Below are 8,034 nucleotides of genomic sequence, written 5' to 3'. Positions count from 1 at the left end.
TGGGTTATTTCAGGGAGAGAGCGAGAAAGAGAGGGAGAGAGAGGAAGTGAAATAGAAAAGGGGAGACGAGGGAGACGGCAAGAGAGAGGGGTGCTACATGATTTCAAATTAACCATTATTGTAGGCTGTGACATGTATTATGTCTCCTGAGGCTCAGAATCTTGAGCTCATTTTCACGGAGAAGAGGGGAATAAGAGTCCAATGTCACAGTTTGAACGTGTACAGCTGGCTTGAGCTCCTCATCTTACGGCCAATTATAACTCCTCTTCTTCCAAATCCTTACCCCAGCTCTCCGAGGCAAATCTCACCATGCATAGCTTATTGTTAGCCTCACTCGATGTCCAATTAACAGAATGTTCCTCTCACTTCCACCCCTCCCCTGCAGTGGAAAATAAGACACTGACCAAAAAAACTGTGTTAAGCTGCAGCACTTTTTATCAGTGTAATGATAAGATAATAGCAGTGGGAGTATTTATAAGTTATTATTTCTAAGCAAGAAAGAGCATAACATTATAATTGTGTTATCATTTCCTGATATAGACTTTTTGTTGCTATCACAAGTGGGAGGTTATTAGCACCGTTCTTGTTCTGTTTGTATCATAATTAAAATTACAGATGAGGGACTCTGTAATATATCTATACCTTTGCGTCAACAGTATGCGAATGAAAATAGTATCATAATCACTTCTGTATGACTTGTAATAAATTAACAGTTCATATCTGCTTTTCTGAAAGTAATTGAGCTGTTCTCTGTGGTATGAGCCTCAAGTTATGTATCTACTGAAGCTCATCTTGTAGTTGGCATTAGGAGGGACATAAAATTAGACAGAAAACGTAACTGACCTTGTCCTAGCCTGTGAGGAAGACAAAAAAATACCTCTGCGTCAGCCTACCTTACATGCCTAGTCATGCAGAAAAGACAAAATGGCAACTGGGGAGAGAGAGGGGAATGTTTTACTACATTATATTAGCTCGTGTTTACTATCTTGAACTGTGAAAGGCAATGTTAATAATGTGCTGCTGCCCAGCCCGGGAGCATCTCTGTCAGATTTCATTAATGTGTAATTAATAAGACGGGCTGAAAAAGCTCTATGCGTATTAATAGCTACATTAAACTGCAGTGTTTATGATATCATTAGGCCAGTATGCGGTGTCATTATCAGATGGGTGGAAAATGTAGCACTACAATAATACAGAGAGGTTTAAGTCTAGTGTGAAACAAGCCATAATTATTACATGAATTTCATTGTAGACCTGATCAGCTATACTTAGTTGTTTCGTCTGTGAAATTAATTAAATTGGGATTTGTTTCCTGTTTATGTTTCCTGGCTCATGTAAGTACACCAGAGACATAGGCCCTGTCCCCTTGCTGTCCACTCTGGTTAGCCTGTTATAGATACAAGATATGGATGCAGCATTGAAGCCAAAACGGTGTGAGTACAGTGATTAAATGTCCATATCTTAGATTTTATGGTTCACCTGACCTTTAAATGTAGAAAAAATATCAGATACTTGACGAACAAGGGTCATAATTCTGTGAACTGGGATTTCCAAAGGTGATTATAAATTTTACAGAGACAGTCACATTAATTATAGGTTTATCTTAAGTGTCCTGAGATAACTAACAAGGCCAAGGCACCCGCGGGCTCCATTCAGTATACAAATGTGTTTTTGATTTTTACCTTGCAATATAGTTGACAATCATGAGCAACATAAGACATTGTGTTGCAATACCTACAGAGTTATACTCTTACTGAATTTATATTGGCAAATTGATCAGAGTTGGTAAATAAATGATATTTCAATCTGATAAATGTTTGATTTCTTGGTTAATGTGAGTTTAAAATGCTTCTTCCAGGATCCCAGTCTCTCAAAGTCCTTGACCACATACAGTAAACAGAGAAAAGCTCCCCCCCCAAAAATAAAAAAAACCCAGAGTCATGACCGTTGAGCACAACAACAGGTGTTAGCTACTTAAGCTACTTAGCGGAGTAACGCACAACAGACCCAGCATTCACACTCATCGTAAGCATCATCAACAAATATCAGCCTGGGTCTGCCTCTATCACTGCTGAACTCATTGGGATTTGCATTGTCCCTGAAACAGTATACAAATATACATCGACACATAGTCATAGACTCAGACAGACACACACCATAGACGTGACTCCCTTTCAGAACAAACTCCTCTCAGCACCTCCAGGGAGCTATTTCCCGTCTCACCTTCAGAGTGAAAGGCGTACAGTATTAGCCCACATTTACTGCAGCTTGGAGAGAAGCGTGCTCTCTGCCAGCAGAGCAGAGATTTACCACAGCCAAATGTGTGCCACCTGTCTGCCCTGTCTGTCTGCCACCAGGGCTGTTGCCCAAGAGGAACCATTAGCAGACCTCTCTGCCACTTTCTCAGCTCTCACTGGGAAGGACAGATGACGTGCTGGCTGACGTGCAGGTAATGTTATATATATCATGTACTTTTCCTTTAGGTTACAACACATTATGAAGTAAGAATGTTGCAATCCTGAAAAATATATTTAATGATTCAAGAAAATGAACTGCCTGAGAAGCATTATGTTGTTATTTTAGCTTTCAGATTGCTGCTTCAAACAGTCTGCTATGTCTTTAGGATGCAGGGCTTCCTGTAGCAGAAGGACATCTGTGTTATATGTGTCAGAAATGTGTTAGTAATGTAGCAGCATAGTCGCGAGGGGCGCTGTGGAGGAACAACTCCCACTGGGAGACAGATGGCAGTGGCCACAGAAGTACGAGGCGTGTGCTGGCTCTGCACATTCACTGTAGGGCCTGATCTCAACACCTCACCCCTTTCGATTAATCAAGCCTGCCTTGGTTATTTAAGGCCCCCGATTAATCATGCAGGATAACTGAGGTGATAGATTAGGGTTAAAGGAAAGTTTGGGGATTTGAAGATAAAAGGGTTTATTCAGGGGTTGGGTGGCACTGCAGCCAACAATCATCTGACCAAGACGCTGCAGGGTTTCTGGACCTTTTTAATGCATTGAATTTACGTATTCATCACTGTGACAAATTCTCTTCAATCGTCATTAGTAATGGGATATTTTGACTCGTGTGTCGGTGCTGTATGTCCATAAACAGGCAGATCATGGTCACGGGCCACAGAATGCACTTAAGTTACCTCTCTTTCTTGGTAAGATGGGAATGATACTGTAGGTGGTAATACAGAGGTGTTAATATGGAGAGTGCCCTTTTCAAATTCATTATGAAGAAATGACACTAAACCTTCCTTAAATGATTTTTTTTTTTAATCATAGGTGGCGTGAGTGTTAATTCATCCTGATGGGGGAGTGAGCCAGCGAGAGCCTGAGAGCAGTGCTCTTCAGGCCTCTTCACTGGTAATTTAACTGCTGTATGTGAGAGGATATGCATACATCAACACTCAACACCTCAACACTTGCAATTGGCGGGGACTGGGGGAATGTGTGAGTGTGTGTGTGTCTTTCTGCAGCTCAGCAGAACATTGGCATTGAATTTGCACAAGGAGCCATCAGAATAACATTTCAGTCCCTCGCTATGTGAATGATAGTTGATGTTAAGAGTTGAGAAATCAAGGTTGTAATTACTTGTGTTTATGAAATGTGTTTCATGCCACATTGTGTGTCAATAAGAGGCTCCTTTTAAGCAGCAGATCTATCAGTGTAATCACAGCATTAGGTTGTAGTGAATAAAGCTTGTTTTGTTCATGAGCAGGCATTCCCTCTGCACTGCAATAACAAGTCCTTGGTTTGCTAATGAGCGTCTAAAGTGAGACAGTCTGGTGTGCTGTTAAATGGCAGAGAGAGCTGTGAGGATCTTATTCTAACACTCAAAGCTGACTTGATCTTCTGTCTTTACTCCTGCCAGCTGCTCTTTGCTCTGACAGACACAAGCACATTTCTTGGAAAGAAGACTCTGGTTGAGCCATTTACCTGCCAATCAAACAGAAAGGCTCAAACCACCCCAGCGCCCCCCACCGTGCCACCCACCCAAGGGATAGCATGCTTTCACAGCCTCAGCTCTTCATGCTCTGTGGGTCTCCAGATGAACCCTGCCGCATGTGTGTTGATGTAGGATCATTTGAGCATGTCGGCGCACAGCGAGTACACCACGTCTATAAGGGGCCACAGTTAAGTTTACACTAATTAATGGGGCTGAACTTTTCAAGGCAATGCATAGCTTTCAAAGCAGTAGGACACAATTCTAAATTTAAATCGTAGATGCAGCAGGGTTATTTACAGCTGGGAACATTATCCAACACATTCTCATTTTGCTGAATCCAAATGAAAACTGCCACCTGAGTGCACAGATTGGGAGATGCTTGTTTCTTTCCTTTATAAATATATATGCAAAATTTCATTAAAGCAAAAGTAATATCAGCAGAATACACTTTAAAATGTGCATTACAGTCCCTTTCGGTGTTATACTATAATATATGTATTCTCTTTCATTAGTAATGCAATAAGGATTTTAATTTTAGAATTGGTTCAGGTGCAGTTTAACTGCTTTATATACTTACAGGTAGTTATATATAACTTAATATATGAATAAGTTAATATTGGAACCCAGCACATACTGTACATTTGTTGGTTGATGTCATCAGACAATTAGGTTATCACAGATTTATTAGCATTGGCACAAATGTTGACAAGTAAGTAACAACAAACTGTACGTAAATGCCGGAGCAGTTATTCAGAATCAGTGTTATCATTGATAGTTTGTCCATCAGAGAGCACTGGCAAGGTCTTTGGTAAACAAACATAAAGGACTAGTATTAAATATATATATATCAACAAATAATTGTTGATACATTATATTTACTCTGAAATATCAATATTCTTATCAGCCTCAACAAAATCAGTCGTTAGTAACTTGCTGTAAAATAAATAGAGTGGATTCAAAAGTAGAATATAAAGTACCATAAAATTAAGTTATTGCTTTATATTAGTGTTTCTGCATAAATGCTGCATTTCTTTTCATGGTTTTGGACAGCTCTTTGGTTGTTTTAACGTGCCATTTAGGTTGTGTCTGGGATGAAATCTGTTGAAATGTAAGGTTCTAAATTTCCTTTTAATTCTAATTTGACATATCTTGGGTTATCTGCCTTATGCTTGTCTGTTCCTCATCGTTATTGCTGCCTATCTTGTCCATGACACTTTTAAAAAAGATGTCTGTGAGGTTTTTCTAGTTAATAAAAGCTTATTGTATTATATGAGTAAATGTACTTTTCCACCGCTATATATACATACTGTGTTTATATATACACACATATATGAAAGGCAGACACACATATAGAAAGATATTGTGACATTTCACAATGGCAGTCTAATCTGAGCTAACGCTCTTAAACAATGTAGCACCTGATTGTTGGCTTATCCCGGGGCCTGTGGTTACTGAGGCCTGTCGTCCAACCGGTGCTCTGCTCTCTTGGGGCTTTAGTGAAGCACTACAGCTGGGAAGGGAAAGGGGAATTGCCTCTGAGAGGGGTGGAGTGCACAGCAATGTAGGGGTGCTGAAATTTGTGCTCTCATAAGAGTCTCTCCTTCTCCCCTTCTCAGCAGGGCCCTGTTGCCACCTCCCCCTCAGCCTGTCTTCCCCCCCTGCTCCTGCCACATGACAGAGGAGCCGCCGGAGCAGCTGGGGTTAGGGATACTTGTCAGCAGGGCGATCGTGTGTCCTCTGAGTCTGTCCCCTGTCTGTCCCATAGCCACGTCGACTGACAGCCAGCATCAGCTGATTATCGCCACTGTGGCAGTAAAAGAAACCCACTTTGGCAGTGACAGGCTTATGACCTGCAAGACATGCTCATATTGAGTAACCAGCACTTCATCTGGAGGCTCAGGCTGTGTTACCCTAGCCTTGAGAACACACTACTGGGCAGATAGTCTGACACATTAGCAATCTGTTTAAGGTTAAAGGATCAAATCATAGCCACGGTCATAAATTGCATCTGTTACCCTTACAAGATGTTTATGTGTTTGTACTCTGTAATTGAACTTTATTGCTTTCTGGATACACAGAGCAGAGAGATTGTGCCAGGCTAAATGTGATTCTAATCATATCTAAGAAATACATGTCTAATAGATCATTAACCAAACGGTTTAGTCATCATTAAACTGGTGCTTTGCCATGTTTGAATAAGTTATATTGCTGACCAAGTGTGGAAACGACAGCATATGAGCAAGGCACTCAGAAAAGTTATTTTAATCCCTCCTGACCAGTCGTGCTTGGTGTTTGTGTATTTTGAGAATCTCTGAGAGGTTAACACCCCTTGTGCTCAGAGGCTCAGACAGACTACTGGTGTCTGGTATCAAGCTGAATTAAAGCTATGTCAACACATTCAGTCAGCCAGGCTTACATTACAGAGGCCCCCCATTCGTCTCTTATCTGAGGCACAGACATAAAGTCAGCTACACTGCGTGCACACACACACACACACACACACAAACACACATAAAATATTCCACTGTTTCCCGTGTTTATTCTCTAAATATATTTTTGTGTTGAAATTTAAATGAGTTTGGAAATCTTTCTATTGTTTGCCGTGAGGACATGTTTGCCTTGTTTACAATGCACAAAGATTAGAAAGCACTGAAAGATATTATTTATTGATGGAATCAAATTAAAAGTCTCATTCTTGTACCCAAAAGCATCAGCATGGAATTAAATTATTAAGAATAAGTTTTTGGGGTTGTGTGCTGGCTGAAGTATTGTTCTGGAGTGGCAGACTGAATGTGTTATTGTGTCACCAGCCTCGGGCCCTCATGCTGCAGACTAACAGTAACTGACTAGCTCTGGCTTATGCTGTTATGTAAAGAAGCCCCGGTCCGATGGGAGAGGCAGACTGCTGCCTGCCCGCCTGGTAAAGTCAGCATGAATGAGGCAACGTTGATGTTGTCCTCAGACTCCTGTTGTTCTGTTGATTGCCTGTGTGTGCGGCTTGTTAGGCTGCTGAAAGCATTGTGTTTAGCCCCAGAGATGGTGGCTTGAAGGTGACATCTGTCTGGGAGGTAGAGTGGAGAGGAGAGGGAGAGTGCTGCGCCATGCTGCTATAAATACGCAGCGGCCGTGACAGCTCACAGAGGAAGCAGCTGAGAAGAGGAGCTTTGCTATGCTGCATACCTCCTAGTGACCCTGTCACTTCCACAGAGGTCTTAATTATTCTTCACTGGCAGCTCCCCTCGGCTCTCTGCTGAAGCTGTGACACACAGGGGCTTGTCAGAGGAAAGGGCCACACTGTTCTCTCTAACGTACTGCACCCACAGAACATGTAAACAGAAGTTTGGTTTAGTGTATAAACACAGTAGTCCCTATTCAAATCTGTCATTTAGGTTTTAAATTAGTATGCCCTTGTGTACTTCAGCACACTTTTTTTTGCCGCCTGATGCTATTTATCCTGCGATTATTTTGTACTTACTCCTGAGACTGCATGCTGACACACATAGTTTGCCATCTTTTGGCTCACAATTACTTCAGTGGCTCTGTACCTTCAATCGTTCTCAGATATTGCGATTTCATAGTCTTTGTTCTCTTTCTGTTTATTTGTATAGACCCATTACTTATGAATACACCTATTTACTCTTACAAGCTCTTTCTTGTGCTGTGTTTTGTTGTTAGAAAATGTCACTATAGAAATGATTCAGTTACATGTGCAGTTTCTAATCTTATACTCAGGGTTGCAGTCCATAAAACAAGTCATATTTTAGCATAGTGTGAATGACCTCTGTTACCCTGTGAATGACGCTGGTGGCTTTAACGGCTAGTACTGGTATGGAGGTACATCTTTATCACCTTTGCAGGCTTAATGGCAACTTATAAATGGGGCTAGTGTTTCCACACTCAGGTTTCAGTGTGGTCAAGGTCACAAACTAGTTCCTGTTACACATGAAAAAACTCACACACGAAACACAACACTGACACACACATACAGCATACAGAGTATACACATTTCAAATTTCCTACATATATATATACACACACACATACATATATATATCCTTATATATATATATATATATATATATA

The 8,034-nt window shown here is 41.0% G+C and overlaps 1 long non-coding RNA gene across 1 annotated transcript; it reads left to right on the top strand.

Annotated features, from left to right (window-relative positions):
* Positions 1 to 2,340: 2,340 nt before the first annotated feature.
* LOC118330676 lies at positions 2,341 to 7,475 on the top strand. The gene is made up of 3 exons (XR_004796846.1): positions 2,341 to 2,449; positions 3,288 to 3,368; positions 3,877 to 7,475. It is a non-coding gene; the product is annotated as an uncharacterized LOC118330676 (long non-coding RNA).
* Positions 7,476 to 8,034: the final 559 nt, after the last annotated feature.

This window comes from Morone saxatilis, unplaced genomic scaffold (assembly GCF_004916995.1).
Source record: "Morone saxatilis isolate NCDOM2014 unplaced genomic scaffold, NCSU_SB_2.0 Contig2, whole genome shotgun sequence".
Classification (NCBI taxonomy): Eukaryota; Metazoa; Chordata; class Actinopteri; family Moronidae; genus Morone; species Morone saxatilis.
This window is presented reverse-complemented; position numbering and strand designations above follow the sequence as displayed.